Source organism: Cervus elaphus, chromosome 30 (assembly GCF_910594005.1).
Source record: "Cervus elaphus chromosome 30, mCerEla1.1, whole genome shotgun sequence".
Classification (NCBI taxonomy): domain Eukaryota; kingdom Metazoa; phylum Chordata; class Mammalia; order Artiodactyla; family Cervidae; genus Cervus; species Cervus elaphus.
The window spans coordinates 27,918,871-27,944,716 of NC_057844.1; the positions used below are offsets into that span (position 1 = coordinate 27,918,871).

Consider the following 25,846-nt stretch of genomic DNA (forward strand, 5'->3'; position numbering starts at 1 on the left):
TAAAATTCCACAGACTTGGCTGTTTACAAAAATCCTGCCTCTTTATTTTTTCCATACTTTGTCCTTGGATAAGGCTCTATTAGCAAGTCAAAGAGGAGGATAAAGTTCATGAGTGACTTGTAGAAATGCTATTCAGGACCTAAGACTGCATCTTGGAGACGAGGTATGTTGAATCTCTGTAGGAAATGTTCATAATCTACACCTCTGGAGGGAAAAGCAATACACAGCGGCTGGAACAGGCCACTTTGGAATAAGTATCAGCAAATTAACTTTCCTGTAGGCTTTAGAGTAAATCTTTCCTAGGGGTAGGGAAGTGGTGTGGTAGGAATAGTATGTGAAAGTCAACCAAAAGAAAGTCTCATGGGCCTCATTAAAACAAGCAGGGAGTAAGAAATTCTGAGGATGTGAAGAAATGAGAGGAGCTGGGACTTAGTGACTAATGAGTAAGGGACCGAGGGACCAAGAATTTGCAATCTGGATCAGCTACTTCTTTGCTGGGCCGCTCTGGGAAACTGACTTCATCTCTCTATTCCTCTGGCACCTTGTCTTTTAAGCAAGCTACTCAGTCTTACCTCATGAGGCAGCTGTGAGTAACAGATAATAAAAGCAAGCTTGAAAACTTGCAAGTACACAAAAATTATATAAATATGAAAGAAGAACAAGGACTGTTGGAATATATTATGTAGATTATACTTGATTCAATAAAAGGCTTTCATTTGCCTTTGACATGTATTTTATTCCTTTCATATTCATAAACAAAATGACACTGAGCTTTATTACTTATCTAAAAGACTTTGCAAACCTTCTGAGATTGTTGCCACATTAGAAGCAAATGAAAGATTTACAACACAAGATACTGTTCCTGATAGAATGGGGCCAAGCAGAAAGGCAATGAGACAATATTGATTTTTTGCCCAGCAATTCCTTGGCTCGAAAGAGTTCAAAAGAGTTCAAAAAATGATGTTAAAACTCAGCAGTATTTCTTTTCTGTTTGTTTTATATTCTTACCCATATGAAGGTTCCAGCTTATAGGGTATAAACTTATACCAAAAAATGCCATCTAGTGTCATCCATAATTCTCATATATGTCATTTAGCTAATTTAAAGTAGATTTAACCTAGAAACTGTAGTGTTTAAAGTAGATTTAATCTAGAAACTGTAGTGTTTCCCTAAAACATATGTGTATTAGTTTCTAGACTTTGACAAAGTGAAAGCCCAATAAAAATCATCATGAACTATGTGAATGTTTACATTCAGGCCAAGCCACAAATTTGGCTTCTGCTTAGAAATCTCTAACAAACAAGCTGGAACATACAAAAACTTCTGACTGGTAGCATTGTTTTCACTTCCAAAAAAGACAGTTAAGAGCAGCATATAGCCAATTTCTTATTAGTTTAAATGGATACACACCTATACCCCTCTTTCAGAACATTTGAAATAATGACTAGCAACTTCCAGTGAAAGAAAGTGAAGTCGCTCAGTCATGTCCGACTCTTTGCGATCCCATGGACTGTAACCTAGTAGGCTACTCCGTCCATGGGATTTTCCCGGCAAGAGTACTGGAGTGGGTTGCCATTTCCTTCCAGTAAAAATGTTCATTATTTACAATTTTATATGTCAGTTATACCTTAATAAACCTGCAAAAAAGTTGATTCTGTATAAATTTGCCAATGAACTGACTTTACTGTTGTATTAATACCAGTGAAGTACAATTAGAAGTGGACTGCACTTCTAGGCACAGACGCTGTTTTAATGTGGTATTTGGCCATCACAGTTGTGGTAGCCTGAACTGAAAGAGGAGTTGACTTGGGGACCCAACCTGCAACCGAAGGCATGTCAGAAGTGAAACTGTCTGTTGAGACAATTTACACAAGGCAATTTTTGTTTAACAACTTTATTTAACAACTTAAATTAAGTTGAGAAGTATAAAATCCATCAATGGATAGTTAATGTTTTGGGGAAAGGGTCGTTTTAGAATATGCTATCATTTTGACCTGTCAAACGGAATATTCATTCCAGCTATACCAACCTTTTTACTGTTCAATACGTGTGCCAGACTTGCTCCTGACTTGGAAAGGTTTGCCATTCCATCTATCTAGAACCATCTCCTTGCTCTTCATGGACATAGTTCCTTATGCCATTTAGAACTCAATTCAAATTTCACCATTTCAGGGAAGTCCTCCCTGATCTAAAACAGAACCATCACACCTACAGCTTCTCTCACACTAATGCTTTTACATTGTTGTCATTTGATCGCTAAGACATGTTCAAGTCTTTTCGACCCCCTGGACTGTAGCCTGCTAGGCTCCTCTGTCCATGGGATTCTCCAGGCAAGAATACTGGACTAGGTTGCCATTTCCTTCTCTAGGGGATCTTCCTGACCCAAGGATTGAGTGTTCGTCCCCTGCTTGGCAGGTGGATTCTTTACCACTGAGCCATCTGAAAACTCCACTTTCATGTTATACACCCCTTATTTACTGGCCTTTATGAAGCTCTCACTATCCTTCATTTCCATAAAGCATTTGACATTATCAAAACAAGACCATCATCATGCCATCTCAAATTCTTCAGGGAAAAAAAACAACAACTTTGTTTTCATAACAGTGAAATCTTTAAGTGGTCTCCTACTTCCCAGGTTACTTCCAACCTCTACCTCTTGTTCTCTCAATGTTAGGGCTCCAAGGCTCTGAATATATGGATTTTTACAGTTTCAACCATTAATCTCATGTGGATGATGGTCAAATTCATCTTTTTGGTAGCCCAAATCTATTAGCCAAGTTTTAGCTCTTTATTTCAGCAGACTGTTATGCATTTTTTCTCAGTATGTCATAACTCTTTAAGATAAGATTTCTGAAGCCAAAGCCTACCTCAACTCTTCCTGGGGAGTAGGAAAGGACAGACCTTGAAAGCAATAGCTCTCGTTGACATCCCCATCAGTGTTCACTGTTCTACTTGGGCTTCATCTTTAGATGTATAGATAACCCTTTCCTCTCTCAGCCCTCATATAGACTCCATTACCAGATACATCCAGCTCTTGGCTTGTAATTTCTTCCCGTCTGTTCCTTCTTGCTACACTCACCCTTAAGTCATGCCCAAATAAAGTCTCCTAAATGTTCTCAATGCCTCAAAACTCTCTTTTCCCTACCATTACACTAAGATCATTTTTTTCTTCCTATTTAAAACTCTTAAAGGACTCCTATTGCTTATAAGATAAAGTAAATATTCTTTTAGCTTATTGTTCAAAGTTCAAAACAATCTTGTTCTAAAATACTCATATAGCCTCATTCTTCATTTGACCCTCCATTCACCTTGCACTGTGGTATAAGTGGAATATTCCCTGTACATACCATCCTGCTCCTGTACCTTTCATTATAATATAATGGCTCTCCTCATCTGCCCTCCCCTCAATTTTCTGCATCGTTGACACTGTTTGAAAACCTGTCATCAATTCAAGGCTAAGGCAGATGCTTCTTCATCTCTTAAGTGTCCTCTGATACCACCCTTCTCCTATGTAATTTACAAGCATGGACGGTATACTGATTCCTTATATGCAAGGAGAATAGAACCAAACCCACCGAGTACCTAACATGCACTGGACACTGTGCTGGGCATGACTGTCTCATTCAATCCTCACAAGAATCTTTCAATGCTATTGTATCAACCCAAGTTCACACACCTAGGTGATGGAACACTAAAAAAACAAAAGTAAAATAGAAACAAAAAACCAAGAATGGAGTAGTGTAAACTAAGAATAAAAGAACTCCATGTCTATAGTTCCATTTTATGACACTGATAACATCAGGTCATAATGCACTTACTAATGGATGTGTCCTTTTTCCACATCTAGATCTACGGTTCCTTTAGGACTATGTCCTCTTAGTCCCTGCCCAGTGCCCTTTTCCCTGGTTCCATTTTACTTATCATCCAGGTCTCAAATGAAACATCATTTCCTCAATGAACCTTTCCCCACCTGCATTTTTGTCCCATCCCAGGTGAGGTCCTCTTGTTACACAATCTTATCAGCCATTGTACCTTCGGGTTTCACATCCCCAAATTCACCACTGGAACCTTTGGGTTCCATATACCCAGATTCAACCAACCACATAATTTAGCCATGTACTGGCAATTATTTACATAGCATTAACACTGCTTTAGGTATTGTAAGTAATCTATAGGTGATTTAAAGTATACAGGAAGATGTGCATAGGTTGTATGTGAATACAAATGCAGATGCAAATACTATATCATTTGGGGCTTCCCAGGTGGCTCAGTGGTAAAGAATCCACCTGCCAATGCAGGACACACAGGAGACATGGGTTTGATCCCTGGGTTAGGAAGATCTCCTAGAGGAGGAAATGGCAACCCATTCCAGTATTCTTGCCTGGGAAATCCCATGGACAGAGGAGACTGGCAGGCTACAGTTCATGAGGTCACAGAGTCAGACACAATTTAGTGACTGAGCATGCACATGCTATGCCATTTTATATAAAGGACTTGAGCATCTCCAGACTTTACTATTCTCAGGGGTCCTGGAGTTAATCACCCGCATATACTGAAAAATGACTGTACTTTGTAGCATTGCTACAATTAATGAACATTTCCTGTATTTATACATTTTATTGCCTACTAATATCCAGGTATTAACTTATTTAGCTACTAAAGCAAGAACTAAGAGTCGGACACAACTGAAGTAACTTAGCACGCACAAACTAATTTAAGGGCAGATACCATATCTCTCCTTCATAAGTGTATCATCAATGCCTCACACAGTATTTGGCTCACAGTAGGCATACATAAATATTTGCTGAGAGAATAAACAAATACCTCAGTATCTAGGACAGTGCCTATTGGCATATCATAGGCTTTTCCTATACCCTGATCCACCATCACTGAAATATTCCCTTTTTGATGACTTAATAGATGGATCAATAGATATATGAACAATTCTCAAAACTCCCCTAGTCTAGATTTCTGAGACTGGCATCCCAAGAATGATAGATATATAAAAGAAAGAGCAGAATGTTTCTATTGTCTAATATATTTTGGTGCTGATTATTAAAACCACCAGCATACTACCTGTCCCAATAGACCTCACCTTTAAGTGAGTTTCTTCTTTCCTTCTTTCCTTCCCTCCTCTCTCTCTCCCTTCCTCCCTCTCTCTCTCCCCCCACCTTTCCCTCCCCTTCCTTCCTTCCTTTTCTTTCTTGCCTTCCTTTTTTTAAAAGGCAAATCTAATTCTGGCAAGAAATGTATTTTTAATATGCTTGGCACAGCGGCTTCTGTGGAGTTAGAAATGTTAAACAATACAACACAACATAAATAATACAAATAACATAAATAACAAATAGTACTACAGTGTTAACATTAAACTGGTTCATTCAAGGAGTGGCAGCAACAAGTGTTGGTTCAAAGAAATTAAACACCTGGAGATTCCATAGATACACAGTATGTATTAACTGGTCTGAGTAGTACTTACAACCCATGAGAAATTTGTTTTCCCACACAGCTATTTCCATCTCAAGTTTAACACAGACCACACTGAAAGACCTCTTTGTTTGGGTGCAGTGTGATGCTGTTGGAACAGTACCTAAATGTCAAGATGGTATCTCTTAACACCATAGATTTACACAGCACTGTGCTTCACAGAAGCCCGATTGTGGTGGTGTTTTAAAATCAGAATTGTGCCAAAGACCTGGCGCTCCGCAAAGGATGCCAAATGGTTACCTTGGAAAATCTCTTCTCAGAAACCGGGTGGGTGCTGCATCATACTATCCTGCCCAAAGGTGAAGTCCTGCCTGCATTAGCTCTGTACTGTCCCAGGAACCAGTTCTAAGAGAAGCAGCACTGTTCAGACAATGGAAAGTATGCTTCTTCCAATGGTGCCTAGCATAGAGGAAGCACTCATCAGTTCAGTTTAGTCGCCCAGTCGTGTCCAGCTATGTGCAACCCTGTGGGCTGCAGCACACCAGGCTACCCTGTCCATCACCAACTCCTGGAGTTTACTGAAACTCCTGTCCACTGAGTTGATGATGCCATACAACCATCTCATACTCTGTCATCCCCTTCTCCTCCCGCCCTCAATCTTTCACAGCATCAGGGTCTTTTCAAATGAGTCAGCTCTTCGCATTGGGTGGCCAAAGTATTGGAGTTTCAACTTCAGCATCACTCCTTCCAATGAATATTCAGGACTGATTTCCTTTAGGATGGACTGATTGGATCTCCTTGCAGTCCAAGGGACTCTCAAGAGTCTTCTCCAACACCACAGTTCAAAAGCATCAATTCTCTAGCACTCAACTTTCGTTATAGTCCAGCTCTCACATCCATACATGACTACTGAAAAAACCATAGCTTTGACTAGACGGACCTTTGTTGGCAAAGTAATGTCTCTGCTTTTTAATAAGCTGTCTAGGTTGGCCATAACTTTTCTTCCAAGGAGCAAGCATCTTTTAATTTCATGGCTGCAGTCACCATCTGCAGTGATTTTGGAGGCCCCCAAAATAAAGTCTCTCACTATTTCCACTGTTTACCTATCTATTTGCCATGAAGTGATGGGACTGGATGCCATGCTCTTAGTTTTCTGAATGTTGAATTTTAAGCCAACTTTTCCACACTCATTATACTACTGATTGATCTTCTAAGTCTAAAAATCAGTATCTCCAGCCCAGTTTTACTCTGAGCACCAGCCTCCAACTGCCCCCTCAACACCTCTTCTTGAATCTCTGCTACTCAGGAGCCAAAGCAGAACTATTGATTCCTATACACTCTCCAACCCATGCCATAGGCTAAATCAACTTCTACCCCAGGTCCTCTTCAACTCTGTAAAGGGCACCACCGTCTACCAAGTTCCTTAAGAAAAAAACATAGGGTTCTTATGGATTACTCTTGATTTATAACATCCCACTGAAATTCACCAGTCAGTTCTGTTGACTAGTAAGTTCTGATGCCTACAGCATCCTCTCTTGCTGAACTGGCTTCTCTCCTTCCACTCTAGTTCCTTCCAAGTCCATTGCTGAATTTTCCAGCAGCCTGGGTAACAATGCACACCAGAATATTCATTCCCTGACAGCCTCCTAGAATATTTAAAATGAAATAATATCCACTGTTCTGCTCCTGCCAAAGGAGAACCCCATATGCTACTTGTTTCCTACTCACTAGGCACTATCCAACCACAAAGGCTTTGTAAGGCCACAGAGATATTCAACATACCAAGTGATTCTACGCTAATCGGCTTGGCACCTGCTGGACCTGCTGCTTAAAATGCACCTCTCAGGTCTACATGGGACTTCCTCCTTCATGTCTTTCACACCACTGTTTAAACACCATCTCTTCAGATTTCCCAGTCTCCTTTGTTCTCAATTATATCATTTTGATTTTTTTCACAGCACTTGATTAAATATCTAAAAGTATTATTTGCTCCTGTGAACTTATGTATCTTCCCACTAGTTTATAAACTCCTTGAGACTGACTGTAAATGGTCACTGCTGCACCCTAGCATGTAGAAGTGTGATTGACTGACTGGCTGGAAATGAAGCTAAGACCAACATCTGCCTCAGTGGGACCAGGCATCTTCCTGAGTCCTGAGATTTCAAAACTCTTACAGAGCAATATCTGGTTAGGATCAGTCACAGACAATATAAAAGAATCTAAGCTCAATTTTCCAAAAAAACAAAATGAAACAAAAACTGAGACAATGTGTCCAAAGAGATAATGTGCATTTAGGCAGCACTTAAACTCTACCTGAGACCTGATTTTCAAGCTAAGCCCGGGCGCACCCGGGGAAGCTGGTACTCCGGGCTCCCAAGCACCTCTCTGTTGCCAGAGCAACTCTGCTTTAACATGCTTTTTAAAAATAAACATATAATTGGCTTCCACAAGAATGGATATCTGATAAATAGGATTCACCACTAAAAAAGAATTAAGGGACTGCTTAATATATATGTTTATGTGCATTTAAAACCTCAGATCCTAATAAGTGTAAATCTATGGCTGATTCATATCAATGAAAAAAAAAAAGCAAAAAATAAAAAAATTAAAAAAAAAAATAAAACCTCAGATCCTAAAGAAAAAAATCAGTCCTGAATATTCATTGGAAGGACTGACACTGAAGCTGAAACTCCAATCCTTTGGCCACCTGATGCGAAGAGCCGACTCCTTGGAAAAGACCCTGATTCTGGGAAAGATTGAAGGCAGGGGGAGAAAGGGACCGTGGAGGATGAGATGGTTGGATGGCATCACCGACTCAATGGACATGAGTTTGAGTAAACTCCGGGAGTTGGTGATGGACAGGGAAGCCTGGTGTGCTGCAGTCCACAGGGTCTCAAAGAGTCAGACATGACTGAGCGACTGAACTGACTTGAAAACCTCAGAAAACAGATAGGGGGCATTTCGAGTCATCGCATGCTACTCACTGCCTTTTGGTGCCACTGGCGCAGCTCTTGCTGAGACCCCCTCATTCTTTTAGCTGGCCCTGACAGTATCTGGAAGTATCTTCTGTCCCATCTGGTAATCCCTTCTTCACCCTACTCTTAAATTAACATCTCTCCTTCCAAGCCCACATCTGAGCTGCCCCTCCCCTGTGGCTGCTGGTGCTACTGAGCTCCTGGTACACTCAGCAGCCTGGCCTGTGACCACTGCCCTTACTTCACTCTTCCTTCCCTGTCTCTGCAGCCTGCACAGAATCTAAACCAGCTGTGCCCAACTATTCACTTGACATTTTCCAACCAGACCTGAAATTCTCCTTTCTCATAAATGGCTGTCCTAGGGCATTCCTCATATTGACTTGCCTTTTCACGTGAACTTGCCAGTGGAAATACCATCTGTGCTCCCTTAGGTTTCCCATTCTGCACCCCCACCTCACCTTGCCTTCTGGGACATACATCCCTCTCCCCCTGTGCCCACAACTCTGTATGCACCACTACTATGACATAAGTCACGCTATTTTCCTCTCTGGACTAGAGACGTAGCCAGCACTTGTAGAGAGAGATGAGACTTAGAGCATGGGACTGTTGCAGGTCCCATGTCAACACATACTACTTGTGCAAGTTTGGACTTCTCTCTCAGAGCTTCAGCCTCTTTACCTACAAAAATATATAGAATAATACTGACCTCTCAAAGTTGTAAATATTGATACATATGAAAATAATTTGGAAGCTATAAATGTGATGTGTTCTTATTTGCTGCTTGAGGGCTGGGACTATTTCCATCTATCTTTGTACCTGCCTCTTAGCCCTGATGCCTATGTAGCAGAGTTCATTCATTTCAACAAAACTCTGAGAAAAGGAGAAAGGATTCATTCTGATTCAGTGTCTCAACTTGAACTTTCAAGTCACCCAGAAGAGTTCTTTCAGATCTGGGCAGGCTTGGGGGAAGTGGGGTGGGGGGAGGAGGGAGAATGATTGAAAGAGAAGTTATTGGGCTATTTATTAACTGAAAGCAGTAAATTTGCATGACAGATTAACTGGGGGTAGGTCCAGATGAGACCCTGACAGGGCTGCTGTGATGTTAGGACCATGCTGGGTCTCTCAGATTTCTTAGAAGTCCAGCCCCCAGGAGTTGGGGAGCTCCCAGCCCAAGAGCTCTTTAAGAGAGAACTTGAATGAGACATTTGAATTAAGATGTGTATAGGTTTGTTTGATGGCCATAGTGTACAATATGCTCCCCACCAGGCTCCTCTGTCCATGGGATTCTCCAGGTTAGAATACTGGAGTGGGTTGCCAATGCCCTCCTCCAGGGGATCTTCCCAACCCAGGGATCGAATCCACCTCTCTTAGGTCTCCTGCATTGGCAGTCAGGTTCTTTACCACTAGCGCCACCTGGAAAGCCCCTCAGAAGGGGGTTAGATAGGAGAGTAAGAAAATGGGCTCCCTGGAGTGATGCTCCATGGAGAAGTTTTAAAGGATGATCTGGTTTCTGCATTCAAGTACCAAGGCTTGGTTGATGCAGGGACATTTCAAGAGAAGCTGTGCCTGATTTCCTCTGATTCAGCTTCTTTCCATCTTGTAGTGCTGGATCACCATGTCGAGCTATTTCAGTTGTACACTGAACAAGGGTACACATAGGAAGATATCATTCACATACTAAATTTGTGACTTTTTGTTGTTGTTGCAAGTTTCTGCCAAAAAAGTCAAATAAGTGTCTTCACCACCACTGTTGGGATACACACATATTGGATCATCACTATTCCTTAATCATCTAGCCTGCACCTCTACTCCCCCCGCAACTCTTTAAAGACAAGGACTGTGTCTTAGTCATATTTATTTTGGTAATATATATTTACAGGACCTGAAATACAATATTTATTCAGTAAATCTGGTTGTCTGACTGATGCATGTGGGTTTTATAAGTTTTATCAGGAGGTTTCATATTTTCCATTTTTTCTTCATTCCTTTTATGTTTTCCTCCCAGACTTCAGGTTTTGTCACAGAGATAGTACTTTCAACAAACAATATAAATCCTCACCCAACACACAAGTTAGAAAATATCATGGCAGGAAACCCCATGAGGAAATAATCTTTTCAGGACCTAGTTTTCCACCCTTTCTGCATTTCCAAGTTATCAGATGCATTTTCCTACAACCTAAAATTCAGGACACTGATCAAGTCAGTTAAGACAATTTTATTCCAAGCCTGCTGAGTATAAAGGGCTGCATTTTGCTCTGGGAAGGGATTCAAAGTCTTTCCAAATAAATGGCTTGCTTGTCTAGCTGTCAGAGTGTGGACTTCTTTGGCACTCTTACCCTAGTCCTGATTCAAGTTTATGTGCCAGAAACGGAACTTCTGCCTCTTTCAAATTCAACAAGGTCTTCAGACCATGGTAGTCTTGCACAATATGGACCTGGTATTAGAGCAACTGAGGGTATTTACAGTGTATTTAAATAACATAGTGCAAAGAATAGGAGGTTTGAAAGTCTGGCTGGATTTGGCGAACTGACTTCCATAAATCTAAGACCTGAAAAATACATTTTTTGTTCAAACGTTGGAAAGATTTTTGTCAACTTTTTGCTTCATTAGGATTTCTTTAAGTTTTCCTGGTAACCAGGAACAAGTTTCACAATTTGTGTCACACTTGGCTCCTGTTCCGGGGAGTGAGGGAAAGCTTACTCTTGCTTCAGTAACCCCTGCACAGTGGAGGATAAGGAGCTCAGCATGGAGGAGGCCTGCCAGCAGTTAACCCTGCCAAAGCAAACAGGAATTAGTGTGGACAATGGGACGATTATGTGGTGGAAAATGGATACCCTGAATGAAGGCAGGAAAGCCACATCAATTGTATTTAGAAACTGCGTCTTACCCCCAGGTTATAAAGCCATCCCTCAGAGCATTCAGAAGATGTTGCTGTTTCACTGAAAACTCACCCACCAAAGGTCAATGGGTGGAGCTGAAACAGTGGTTTTCTCTTGTAACTTCCTCTGGTGAAAAACCTGAGCTCAGTCCAGGCTCAGCAGAACTGATGAAGGCTATGTCCTTGAGTGTAAATGATTTTTCACTCCCTGTTTCTTCCTTTTTAAGAACCAAAATCAAATGAATAATTCTGTTTCAAATGAACAATAAAGCCAAACTATACAATGAATCATATGACACTCATGTAATCATCATCCAAGATTTCTATGTATTACTATTATTTGAGAGAGATCTGTTTTATTCCATTTTGTTTTCTAAAAGAAACATAACTTTTAAGATACAGTAAATCCCCATCTTCATCCTTCCCTACCTAGGAGGTACCACCTGAAGTTGACATGGATTGTTCCCATGTGGTTTTTAGGACTTTTATCACATATGTTTTTATTCATAAAATTTTATATAAAAAGATCTTGTGTGTTTTTTAAACTTACATGAATAATACAGTTATCTTTTAAGATTAACTTTTGCACTGAAACTAATGTTTTTGAAGTTTATTATTCCAAGTACTGGTAAATTTAGCCTTAAGATTATTTAATATTCCTTCAAATTAAACAAATAAATCTAGCCTTCTATTCAAGGGCATGCATTTTCCCCACTTTATCACAAAGAATACAATCAACATGCTTGCACATTGATTCTAGCATGTGTATCTAGTACTTAAGTAAACAATAAATTAGAAGTACATTTGCTGAACCATAGTTAACTTTACCAAATGATGGCAGAATTGTTCTCCAAGAGGTTGAACTAATTTACGAACCCTCCAGAAATATGTAACGTATTCACCATAACTTTATGTCAATAGATTATGTTTTGCTAATCTGATATGCTCAAATGGCAGCTCACTGTTTCATTTTTCAATTTCCTGGTAACTAGTAAACTTGAGCTCAACTAGTAAAGTTGAGCGTATTTTCATTTTTCATATGCAATTGCTCATGTGTGTTTCTTGCTTTTAAACTGCCTCTTCATAAGTTTTTAGCTACACTGCCTGCACGCTAAATTGCTTCAGTCATATCTGACTCTATGTGACCCTATGGACTGTAGCCCAATAGGCTCCTCTGTCCATGGGATTCTCTAGGCAAGAATACTGGAGTGGGTTGCCATGCTCGCCTCCAGGGCATCTTCCTGACCCAGGGATCCAACTCCCATTTCCTATGTCTCCTGCTTTATTAGGCAGATTCTTTACCATTAGCACCACCTGGGAAGCCCCTTAGCTGCATTTCTACTGTGTTATTGTAGAGGTTCTTTATATATATATATATATATTTGAATGTTTAAGTTCTAATTTTTCATCAAGATGTATTATAAGAGTTTACAAGAATTATATTCCTACTAAAAAAATTTTTGTCATGCCAGTTGGAATGTGAGACCTTAGTTCCCTGAACAGGGATCAAACCCATCATTCCCCTGCACTGGAAGGTGAAGTCTTAACTACTGGACAGCCAGGGAATTCCCAGTAGAGATTTTTTATAAATTTGGGGTTTATATGTGGTTCCCATAGATTTTCCCAGTCAGTGACTTTCCTTTTCACTTTGTTAATGGTTTCTCATAACTTTTAATATAGTTTAAATTTGTTTTCTAAAGTAGTTAGATGTATTAATCTTTCTATAATTTACTGGTATTTTGTGATTTTATAAAAAAAGAACTCTAGGTTTATATACTGAAATTTCTTCTATGTTTTCTCTCTTTACATTATTAACATATTTATTACACCCTCTACTCCCATGAACCTAAGTCTTTGAGTAAATACATCTTCCATGTTTTTTCTAATTTTTTTTTTGTCTTTAAGCCACTTGGGAATGTGAATTTGTATGTCATGAAAAAGTAGTTTAATGTTATTTTTTTCCATATGTAATCAATTGGCCCACACGATTTGTTGAAAATTTTATACTTTCCCCACTGATTTATAACATTGCCTGTCATATCCCAAGTTTATTCTAGGGTATGTTTTTAATGTCTTCATGCTCTCAATGATCCCTTTTTCTATCTCTAAACCAGTACTATACTTTTAAAATTACAATAGTTTTGTTAAAAGTCTTAGTATAAGTAATTTTTATCTTTATCTTTTTTTCCTTCCCCTACTTTTCTTTCTTCCAGATTTTCCTGGCTTTTGTTGACCTTTTACTCTTCCATAAAATTGCAAATCAGCTTGTCCAGTTCTTCAGAAAATCCTGGTGAGAATATGACTGCAATTATGTTGAATTTATGAATTAATTTGGAGAAAATTGATGTCTTTATAATCTTTTCATACACAAAAACATGGATTTTAACAAGGTCTTCATTTATATCTTTCAATAAACTTTCACAAATGTTTTCTTTATAAATTTGAACATTTTTGTTAAGATTTATTTCTAGACAGCTTATCAATTTAGTTATTAATATAAATTGCATCTTTTACTATTTAATTATTTGTTGCTCACTTATAGTAAAGAAAATGATATTTTCATATTCTATACAGTATCTTGATAAAATCCAAAATTCCTTATTTGTTCCAATAATTTGTATAAGTTTCAGACTATCCCGTGTGGACAATTGTATCAATGATGAAAGTTTTGTTATGCCTTTCTAATTAGTATAGCTGTGTTCCCGCCCCCACTTTCAGTTTGCACCAACAGAAAAGAAACAATGATAGCTAGAAAACTTTCTCATTTCTGGTTTTAGAGCATGCTTTTGTTTTATTTTTAATGTTGATGTAATGAATTTAAAATAACTTGTAATGAGTTAGTAATTTTTTTCATGTTTTTTGTTTTTTCTGCAATTCCTTCTCTTCCATCAAAGTAATCATTTATTACTTTTACCTTTTATGTTAATGGTGTAACATGTTAATATAATTTCAAAATTTAATAATTAACCATAATATATGTAGGATTTTCATATATTTTATATACTTTTATATATTACATAATATATGTTTAATTTTCTAATATTTTATTTAGAATTTTTTTTCCTATGGTCATGAGTAAGATCAGCCTATTGTTCTCTTTCTATGGAGGGTCCATGATAGTTTAGGCATGAGATTACACTGACTTCATAAAATGAGTTGTTACTTTTCTTGTTCTGATCTCTGGAAGAGTTTACACAATATAAAATAGATATGATCCATTCAGTGGAAATTTGGGAGAATATGCACATAAACTATTTTAGACTGGAGGATTTTTAAGGGAGTTAGATTTTGATCCATTGATCCATTTTCATAAGTGGCTATAGATCTGTTTAGATTTTCTATTTCTCATTGCATCACTTTTGTTAAATTGTTGTTGCTGTTCAGTCGCCAAATTGTGTCCAACTCTTCACAACCCCATGGACTGCAGCACACCAGGTTTCCCTGTCCCTCACCTTCTCCCAGAGCTTGCCCAAGTTCATGTTCATTGCATTGGTGATGCCATCCATCCATTTCATCCTGTCACCCTCTTCTCCTTCTGCCTTGAATCTTTCCCAGCATCAGGGTCTTTTCCAATGAGTCTGCTCTTTGCATCAGGTGGCCAAAGTATTGGAGCTTCAGCTTTAGCAACAGTCCTTCCAATGAGTATTCAGGGTTGATTTCCTTTAAGATTGACTGGTTTGATCTCCTTACTGTCCAAGGGACTCTCAAGAGTCTTCTTCAGCACCACAGTTCAAAAGCATCAATTCTTTGGCACTGCCTTCTTTATGGTCCAGCTCTCACAACTGTATGTGACTATTGGAAAGACCATAGTCTTGAGTTTGTTAAGTTATGGTTTTCTAATTCATCACAGACCAAAACTTCCATGAAACACAAAATTATGTGTTTGTATGTTGCAGCCATATAGAAAATACTTTCTTGAGTTCTAAGCACATACTCTCAATTTCTGTGCTTACTTCATTGCAGGCTGGTAACAAACAGCTCACTGACCGGTTAGCCAACTATACTGTGCTAGCACTGTTTTATGAAATCATCCATTTGTCAAACTTTACAAATCCATTACCATGGACCATTGTTCATGATATCTCATATTATCTTTAAACACTGCTATTGTATGTGTGGCTATATTGTGTGTTCAGTTCTAGTAACAGGAAGTGTGAGATAATGGAAAGCAATTTAGTCAGAAGCAGCAGCTTAATCCACAGCCTTGGTATTTATGAGCTGTGCAACTTTGGGCAAGTCACTTCTCAGAGATTCAAATTTTTTTTTGGTAAATTAGGTCAGGGCTTTTTTTAATAGATAAATTTGCTCTCTCTTCCAGTAAAGCATTTTTTTTTCAAATGGAGTCTAACATTGAAGCAGATCAATGTGGAATATTCTGTTGAAGAAAAAGTGGTACTGCCCTTGCCCCACTCTTTCCCACACCCAGGAAGCCCCTGAAGCACTTCCACCATGCCCCCTAGGGCTAGGACAGCTTCCACTACTAGTCTACCTTGCAAGGGTTTGAGGTGAACTTTCCTCGAGCTGGCATCTAGCCAATAGCCAATAAGGACTCAGCCAAAGTGATTACATTAAGTACAATTTCCATGAGGACTAAAAGAGTCATCCAGGTTTCCCAGCAACAGAAATCAAGGTCCACTACCTACAACAGAGTAAAAAACATCCTTTCAAACACGGGAAAAGATGGTTAATTGAGTTTAATCCTTACTCTTTATCATGATGCAACAAACAGAAGTGATCTTCAGGGCAACAATAATTTTCCTGTTTCTTTACCTTCGATCTTCCACTATCTCCTGAGCTGCAACATGGCAATCGTCTACTAAAACACAAGAGTAGAATTTCCATTTTACTGAAAGGTGCTAGTTACTTTTTTTTTCTTTTGGTGATCCAAGTTTTATTTGAGAAAGGAAATAAATGAGAGGAGAATGATAATAATGGGAACATTTTCTTCTTTCATAACATAGTACATGAAGGAAAATACTCAAACACACATTGAGGGATAGCATTGGTCTCTTTATTTTTTTTTAATGAGCATCATATCTCCATTTTATAAATTAGAAAAATTCACTCAGAGGTTAAGCAATTCATTTAAGTTCTCAGGCCTGTTACATGGAAGATCCAGGGGGAAAAAATAGTTTTTTAAAAGACTGATTTATAATTTTTATTACAGTATTAACTTATTATAATGATTTGGTCAAGGGTTTATTTATAGTTTCCTTGTTTCTCCCTAGTTTTCACTTCAAAAATATTTAAGCCTAGTGAAAAAATAGATTATGAATAGCATATAGACTTCACCTAGATTCACAAATTAACATTTTATCTATTTTTTTTTTGTATGTATGTGTATATGCATTTTTAGGCTGAACTATTTAGTTACTTGGGCTTCCCAAGTGGCTTGAGGTAAAGAATTCACCTTCCAAGCAGGAGACAAAAGTTCAATCCCTGGGTTGGGAATATCCCCTGAAGAAGTAAGTAAGTAAGTAAGTAAGTGAAGTCGCTCAGTCGTGTCCAACTCTTTGCAACCCCATGGACTGTAGCCCACTAGGCTTCTCTGTCCATGGGATTCTCCAGGCAAGAATACTGGAGTGGGTTGCCATTTCCTTCTCCAGGGGATCTTCCCAACCCAGGGCTTGAACTCGGGTCTCCTGTACTGCAGGCAGATGCTTTAACCTCTGAGCGACCAGGGAAGCAAGGAAATGGCAACCCACTGCAATATTCTTGCATGAAAAATCCCATGGACCAAGGAGCCTGGAGGGCTACAGTCCATGGGGTTGCAAAGAGTCAGACATGACTTTGCAACTAAACAACAATATTTAGTTACTTGAGAAACAGCAACTCACAAATACTTTATATTATATATCTTATTATATATATTATTACACCCAAAATGCTATTAACTACCCATGAAAATTAATTGACTATCATCTAATACAGCCTATATTTAAATTTCTCCAATTGTCTTAATTTTTATTTTTAATTAGAGGATAATTACTTTACAATATTGTGATGGTTTCTGCCATGCATCAACATGAATAGGCCATAGGCATACATCTGTCCCCTCCCTTTTGAGCCCCCCTCCCATCTCCCTCCCCATCCCACTTTTAAGCCAATAGGTTGTCACAGAGCACCAGCTTTGGGTTTCCTGTGTCATACAGAAAATTCCCACTGGCTATTTATTTTACATAATGTAATGTATAGGATTCAATGCTATTCTCTCAAGTAATCCCACCCTCTCCTTCCCCTACTGTGTCCAAAAGTCTGTTATTTATGTCTGTGTCTCCTAAATTTCTCCAATTGTCTTAATACTCTTTCACAGATGTTTAACATATTGGATCCAATTAAGATTTGCACTATACATTTGTTTTTTTATCTTCCTTTTTTTTGCTTTGGTTTTGGTCTTTTTGATCACTTTTATCACTAGTCCTCTCTCTAGTCTGTTTTTCATGACACTGACTTTTTTTGAGTCCAGAATAGTATTTTCTGGAAAGTGCCACATCCTAAATTTGTATTTCTTCATAAAATGATATAGGCTAAACATTTTTACCAAGAAAATTACATAAGTGATCTTGTACACTTATTATATCCCATTAATCAGGTGATAACAAAAGTGGTTTCCCTACTGGTAAGGCTGTTTAATCACCTAGTTTCGATGGTGATTACCAGAGCTCTTCATTATAAAGGTACATTTTTCATTTGTGATATTTTTAAGTAATGTTAATTGTGAAACTTTGAGATTACGTGATTTAGTTCCACATTAACTTTTAAGCCGATGGTTTTAGCATCTATTGCTGATCCTGATCTTGCCAGAATCATGTATTAATACTGACAGTTGCAAATTGGTGATTTCCTTAGTTTTATCCATTCCTTTCACATTTTTTTTCACTCCTTTCACATTTATAAGCTGGTATTCTGTTTAAAAGATGAGTCTCTCTCTCTCTCTCAGTGGTTTTGTGTGTCTGTCTCTCTCATTGCTAGTTCAGTAGGCACTGTGCATTGCCTTTTTAAAATGCTGTCTTTGATAAAAATTCCTCCATAAAAAGACCTGCTTGTAGGAAACGTTCAGTTGGCAAGGCACAGTAATTTAAGATTATTTGTCCAGGGTGTCTTCCAAAGGCTTAATGAGGAGGGTAGAGCCAATTATCTTCATCTGAGCTTCCAGGAATGAAGATTTTACTTATTAATAAGGAAACTGATGAACAAGGTTACTAAGTAACTAATGAAAATAGAGAAGTATATATAAAAGGAAAAAAAGGATAGGAATCTTTCTTAAGAGTGTTACTGAAATTCTCAAACTTCTCACCTGATTACCAAGCTAAAGAAAAGAGTTCAAGGTGTATTTCTTTGGAAGTTTTTGGGCTCCTTAAAGGAAAGGGTCTGGTTCCAGTGCTATGAGTGTAATCATTGTAGAAGGAGTTCACAGAACATGTGAAATGTTTCAAGGCTGACATGCAATGTTTCCTTAATTGCTGCTTTTCAAATAGTGTGTGCATTTGTGTGTGTTTCAGTTGTCCCAACTCTGTGACCCCATGAACTGTAGCCTGCCAGGCTCTAAGGAATTTTCCAGACAAGAATACTGGAGTAGGTTGCCATTTCCTACTCCAGGGGATCTTCCCAACCCAGGAATCAAACCCACATCTCTTGCATCTTCTGCACTGACAGGTGGATTCTTTACCACTGTGCCACCTGGGAAGGCCCTTCAAATAAATTAATGAGAGCAAAACATAAACTTAATTTAGGTCAGGATGTTTGAAATAAAAACAAGCACAAGAGGACAGAGATGGGGCTGTTTCTCAAGCTAAGTTGAAAGAAAAACAACTGGATGATGTTTTTCTGAAGTTTCCACCTTTTGAAACTCCATCCTTGCAGATATCACTGCCAGAAACTTTCTTACAGTTTATTCATGACAGTTTATGAATATTTCCTTAGCTTGTTATAAAGGAAAGAAAGCTCTTGAGATCCAGATTTCTAATGATCATGAATCACTCAGGAAACATTAAGGAGGGTTACTATTTTCTTGGCATGGATTTACAAGTTAGTGACCCAAAGATGAAAAAGACCCATTTCCTGACTGATGGCACCTCCAGAATCTCTATCTAGAATTTTAAGAATGAAATTTTGGAGCTAAGAGATTTGTTATGAAGCTATATTTGCACTTCTGGTGAAGTTTGTTTTTGTTTTGTTTTGTTTTACTTAGATCATATGTTTTAGGTCAATTAAAAAACTGGCAAAGTTTTTTTGAAGATGTCTTTACTCATTCTTTACATAAGACTGAGAAAACATTAGTTATGTTCATATCAAAAAAAGGAGAAGTTACCGATGGAAATTATGAAAAAGTTATGATTTCTTCTCTCACATTATATGATACCAGCATTATTTCTACACTTGAGGACCTTGGTTTTAACCAGGGGTGATAAATGCATAAGCAAATCATTATAATCCAATACAGTTTTAGTGGGATAGATGAATGAACAAAAAGACATTAAAAAAATGGGCTAAAATCATTTGAGTTTGACTAGGAGCCTAAGGACACAGCTATGAGATTTTCCTTCAGGGACATTTGTGGATAGAGCTTGATATAAAATTTGGACCTCTTCCCTTTATCCTTTTGTTTCTATCCTAAAATCAAAAGTTCTTAAGGAAATTTGACATGCATCAAACCATGTTTTTCTATTTGATAGTTCTAGGGAGGACTGAGTTCAAAGGAAGCTGTGTGAGTGGGTTATAGGTACAAAATCTCTGGCAGTAGAAGAAACAGCTTAGCAGGAAGAAATTGAGAGTCCTCATTTCCTCATTGAAGACCCTGGGCTCCCCTCTGCCTGCCTGCTCCCCTTCTCCAAGAAGTGGGAGCAGAGATAGCTGTGTTTCCAACTGGGCAGAACTTTAATAAAATAACTGATGTTTTCAGAAAAAAACAACAACAAAACAACAAAAACACTAATGTCAATGCAGGGAGAAAACATTAGGGTCTCCTTGATGGCCATGTTAGGAGTGCCCTAGAGACTGGGTTTCAGTGGTAGAGACGTCATGACTAATAGGCACATTATTGAGGAAAAGTTGTAGAATAAACAGCAGTATTCACTCATTTATTTTTCTGTCAGTAAGACATGTCACAGTTTAAATCTAACAACTAATAGCCATTAACATTAATCCAATTTCAGATTAAAGTTTGAGCTTCCTGAAGGCAGGGATCACATCTCATTTATCTACATTTCACCAATGCCTACTGCTCTACCACCACACAGTGGATTAAAGGTAGTGTGACTAAATGGGAAGAGTCTTGATAATTCTCTTAATCAATATATAGAAACACAGGAGCATAGCAATGGTCAGTAATGACATATATGCCATTTATATCACTGTGTGGGTTCATGGCATAAACCATGATGAAGAGACCAACAGTTAGCCTTTAAAACAAGATGACTGAAACAAATATAACTTTTCAATTTCTATGATAAATATACGCTGTTTCCATGTTCAGGCAACCCCTAATAATGACAGTAGCCATAAACTTAATAAATCATAGCTTAGAACAACTATCAATTCACACATTATATGATTTGCTGATGGTCTCTGAACTTGAGTCAATTTGGTAGTATTTGGAAGAGCATTTGATTTCAAACTCAGGTTACAAATCCCAGAGAGAAATACAATCTAAAGAGCACATGAATAAAGAATTGGCTGTTCTAACATTTAAGTTTCAACATAATTTGTAGAAACCCAGTTAAAAGCTGTGTTTGTTGGTTTTAATAGAACTGTCTTGCAAAAATTTGTAGGAGAGTATTTTTGGGTATGATTAAATCACTGGGATTTAAATCTGGCCACTCCATAATTGCTAAAATCTGTGTCATGCTGACACAACAAAACTTTTCCAAATCACTGCTTTATTATTTTGCAATAAACTTTAATTGGTATTTAGCTCCCCTAAGTGAATCTGTTCTTTAGGACACATATTATTAAGTCATTGGTTTAGAGTTCATCTATATATGCACATCTCATTTATGTTGATTGAAGATTTTATATATATATATATATATATATATATACACATATATATGTTAATATAAAGAGGAGACGGTGGCAAGATGTTCTTGCTCAATGTCAGATTTTTAAAGTAATTATAAAATAATATGAAGGTTCCTCAAAAAATTAAACATAGAATCACCATAAAATCTAGCAAGTTCATTTCTGGGTATACACTCAAAAAAACTGAAAGCATGCACTTTGACACACATTTGTACACCCATATTCCTAGCAACATCACACACAACAGCAAAAAGGTGGAAGCAACCCAAGTGACCACCAACAGATGAATGGATAAACAAAACATGGACTATACATGTGATGAAATATTATTCATCTTTACTAACGAAGGAAATTCAGTTACCTTTTACGACATGGATTGCAGACATTATGTTAAGTGAACTAAGTCAGTCATAAATAGAAAAACACTATATGATTCCACTCATATGGGACTCACAGAGCAGTCAAATTCATAGAGACAGAGAGTAGAATGGTGGTTGCCAGGGGCTGGGGGAATTAGTGTTTAATGGGTATAGAATTTCAGTCTGGGAAGATAAGTTTTGGAGGTGGATGGTGGTGATGGTTGCACAACAATATTAATGTATTTAGTGCCACTAAACTAGACACTTAAAATGGTTAAAATATTAAATTTTATTTATATTTTACAATTTTAAAAAATTAAATAATTTAAAAATAATCCTAATATTTTAGCAAGGTCTGCTGGAAAACTTTACTGTTTAAGCAAATTATACTCTAGAAGTTATTTTACCTTTTGTGGGATCTCGCGATGTAACCAGAAATGAGATAATTATCTCATTTAGTTATCTGTAGCCCATCAGGTTCCTCCGGCCATGGGCTTTTCAGGCAAGAATACTGGAGTGGATTACCATTTCCTTCTCCAGGGGATCTTCCCAACCCAGGGATGGAACCAGGGTCTCCCACACTGTAGGCAGGCTTTTTACTGTCTGAGCCACCAGGTAAGCCCTGAGTGCAGAGGGATGGAAAAGCTGAGGTTAGGTCTTGAGAGCCTAAGGAAAGTTAACATCTTCCACTCCATAATTTGGTGAATGTCCTTGTCATGGTTTACAGACACACAAGCAGATCCTCAGCCCTGGAATATTGACCCCTTGTGCTGCCAAGCATCTCAGGAATCTTCCCATTCCTCTATCAGCTGCCTGGCACCATTCCATAGTCCCATTGGCTTTCCATTTTCTCCCAATAATGTTCTGAGCCCAACCATTCCCAATCTAGTTCTTCTATCTCTTTCCAATACACTCCAGCCCATACAGGGCAGAATTTTTTTAGAGGGTTCAGTGTTAGGGCCATATTAGTTCCACTTGGTAGAAAGTACTCAATAAGCACCTGTTGAATTTTGTCAAAAATTTTCTCAACAAACAAAACTTTTTCAATGCATTAGGTTTTCTCAAGTTCTCAGCATAACCTGGTGCCAAAAAGGTGGCCTGGGAAGGAATCAGGAGCTAGCTATTAACAAGCCCTATGATCTTAAACGAAGTATTTCTTTTTTGCTCTCCTTATAAAATGATTCTTTTAAGTCCTCAAAAGACATCCTTGTTCCAAAGTGTTGGATTATCAGGGCTCACAACTGCACCTCTGATGCCTGGGATCTCCCATTTCCTGTAAATAGTTAATCCCTGGCAAGGGCATGAAGCCTTAGGGTTTTATCCCATCATCAGTCTAAGCCACACTATATTTCTTTCTAATCATCTTATGACTCCCTCCTGATCTCAGATCTGAAATAAAACCTTTTGGATTTGGGGATAAATTATGGCCAAAAAAACCCTGAATTAAACATATAGGGTATAAAACAATGGCTTGAAAACTGGTACAAATTTTAATAATTATTTTCATATTTTGAATACCAAAGATTTATTTGCATGAATAACTTAAAAAAGAATCTTTTAAAGCTGAATTTTAAAAATCTGTCCACTGGTCTCAAACCATTTGGCTTCATTGCTTTTTAACTAAAATAAAGTGAACTAATTCTGATTAAATTTGGGTGAGGGAAAAATCTTCAGCATAGATAACAAATTATATGCCATATATTGGCTTCCTATGATTCCAAACCACATTGCTAAAAAGCAGGCTTCTGGCAGATCTTTAATTACCAATGTTAGTAATATGGACATCCAAGCCTAATGCATAATATGAATATAAAATACACAATTAATATAAAATGCATGCTGAAAGAATTTTAATGAATGAATGAACATCACTATTGCATTAGCTTTCTTAAGTAGGTCAGAGCTTAAAGCTGTCCAAATAATAGATTTTTATGTTTCTCTTCTTTCTCCATCTATCTCAGGGCAAGAAATTAATTTTTTCCTGTTCCAAAGTCATCACTGGATTAATGACTGTCATATGAAGCCTGGCTACAGGGAGCTCCTCAAATACAGACATGTGTAGCTTCTGAAAAATGAACAGAATCATTTTTCTCAAAGAATATGATTATAGTGGGATATCAAATTATTTTTTTCTGGGAAAGAAGAATTGTTAAATTTGTCCTGATGACAGTGGTGGAATGAGACTCAGAAATATTAATGCCTTTCCCTTTCATCATGCCTAGCTTATGTTGTCATAGATATTGTTTTAATTTATAAAACCATTCTGAGCACACTGTGTAAAACCTTACTGAGCACTACATGTAGAAAAACACAAGACTCCTGCCCTGCAAGAACTTATATTCTAATAGAGGTCATACAATCTCATCCACTGATACATGCATATAACACAGGAAAATAAGCATTTTTTAATGGAAAATTAGTTCTCAAACTGGCATTTCTTTCCTTTTCTAATATTATAAAGTTCCAACAGTGAGAATTTTCTTTAGTAGTCTACAACATCACTTCAGATACTATTAGCTGGACCTTACACCCAGAAGTTAGGGTGGATGGATGCAGTGAATGACAGGTGGAGTTCTCTGAGATTCAGATTCTAACTAATTGATCTGCGCTTGCCTTACAGGGGCAGATGAACCTCTGAGCTTTATGGCAACTGAGGCCAGAGCAGGCAGAAAGCTCTTGGAGGAGGATGCTTTTGACCGGAATCAGGCATGTCTTAAAAACAAAATGAACCCCAGAAGTATAAAGGGACTATTTTTCCCTTATATTGCTCTGTTATACAAGTGCCAAGGACCTTTAAAAAAAAAATTGTAGTCTGGAAAAAAAAATAGTAGGTCCTCAAAGCATTTTTGGGACTAGATATGTTTAATGCCCCCTTAAGAATGCCTTGAGGACATACAATTATTTTTTTCCAAACTGCATAGTAATACTGGGGTATGAATGGTTGGTCAGAAAATTAAATAAGGTACCAGATCTAGTTCAGAAATTAGCAGGGAAAGAGAATCATCTGAAAGCTCGTTTTTATTTAAGATGTTATGGGTGTCTGTCTCTTGCACTGAACTGCCTCATGCATCCCGGTTCACCAGTACCTGACTTACTGTAGATGATCCATAAATTGCTGGTTGAAGAAGTAAGCCTGTGGGTTAAGTGAAGGGGTAAATAAGTGAGTGAGATAGTGGTTGAGTGATGAATGCATGAATGAATGAATGAATGTTTACCAGGAAGTACATTAGAAGGCAATGATCCTTGAACCTCAAACTGAGGATGAGTAAATGCTTCTTAAATCCTGCCTGACATAACATTTGGAATATGTCCCTTACTTCTAGCCAAGGGCTTTCTCAAATTCCTCATTTCAATTATGACAATGGTACTGAAGAGAAGCAGTCACCTTCTTTATTTTTAAGCAATTCTCTTTCAATCAACTTTTAATTATCCTAAAGGAGGAAACCAGTGGTGCAGATAATCCCCCAATCTCTTGTTGAAATGCATTATATGATGGCTTTTTACAGTAGTTTGCCTTCCTAATTATGTTTTGATTAGGTTTCTATTACAGTTAGCAAGAATTCTCTTAGCAGAGAGGACAGCAGGTCAGGCAGCCCCAAGAACACAGTGATCATTGCATTGAGGTTGGCTGGAACTGATCCACATCTTAATTTAGGCCTTTCTTTTTTAAATGCATAGTGCTAAGCACTTCGAGACATACAAAGTCACAGAAGATTTTTAGGGCTCATAATTTATTCAGCGACCACTACTGAGAATCTATTAGAAGGTAGGTTCTTTTCTAGGGGTTGTCAAAGCAAAGAGGAATAAGATGCAACCTAATATAATAAGTAATGATATATAAGCTTGGAATTTCAGGAACTCACTGCCTAGCCAGCAAGATATAGGCATGTAGCCTTGAGCAACACAAGGCAGTGTGTGCTAAATGACAAATGGGCCATGGGAGATAGAAGAGTAGGAGAGGTCACCTGAGGTGAGAACATAAGGAAAACACACTAGAGATATTTTACACTCTTTGTTTTAGACTAAGTCTTCAAAATCCAGTGTGTACATCTGCTGCATATCTCAGTTCAGACTGGGTTTCCCTGATGGCTCAGTGGTAAAGAATCTGCCTGCAATGCAGAAGATGCAAGTTCAGTCCCTAGGTCAGGAAGATCCCCTGAAGAAGGAAATGGTAAACCACGCTCGTATTC

At 37.9% G+C, this 25,846-nt stretch overlaps 1 long non-coding RNA gene across 1 annotated transcript in view; it reads left to right on the forward strand.

Annotated features, from left to right (window-relative positions):
* Positions 1 to 25,846, forward strand: part of LOC122686585 — a 148,050-nt gene that overhangs the window by 44,760 nt on the left and 77,444 nt on the right. The window contains exon 2 of the long non-coding RNA XR_006338838.1: positions 13,491 to 13,567. This is a non-coding gene — a long non-coding RNA (uncharacterized LOC122686585). The remainder of the gene's footprint in view (positions 1 to 13,490; positions 13,568 to 25,846) is intronic.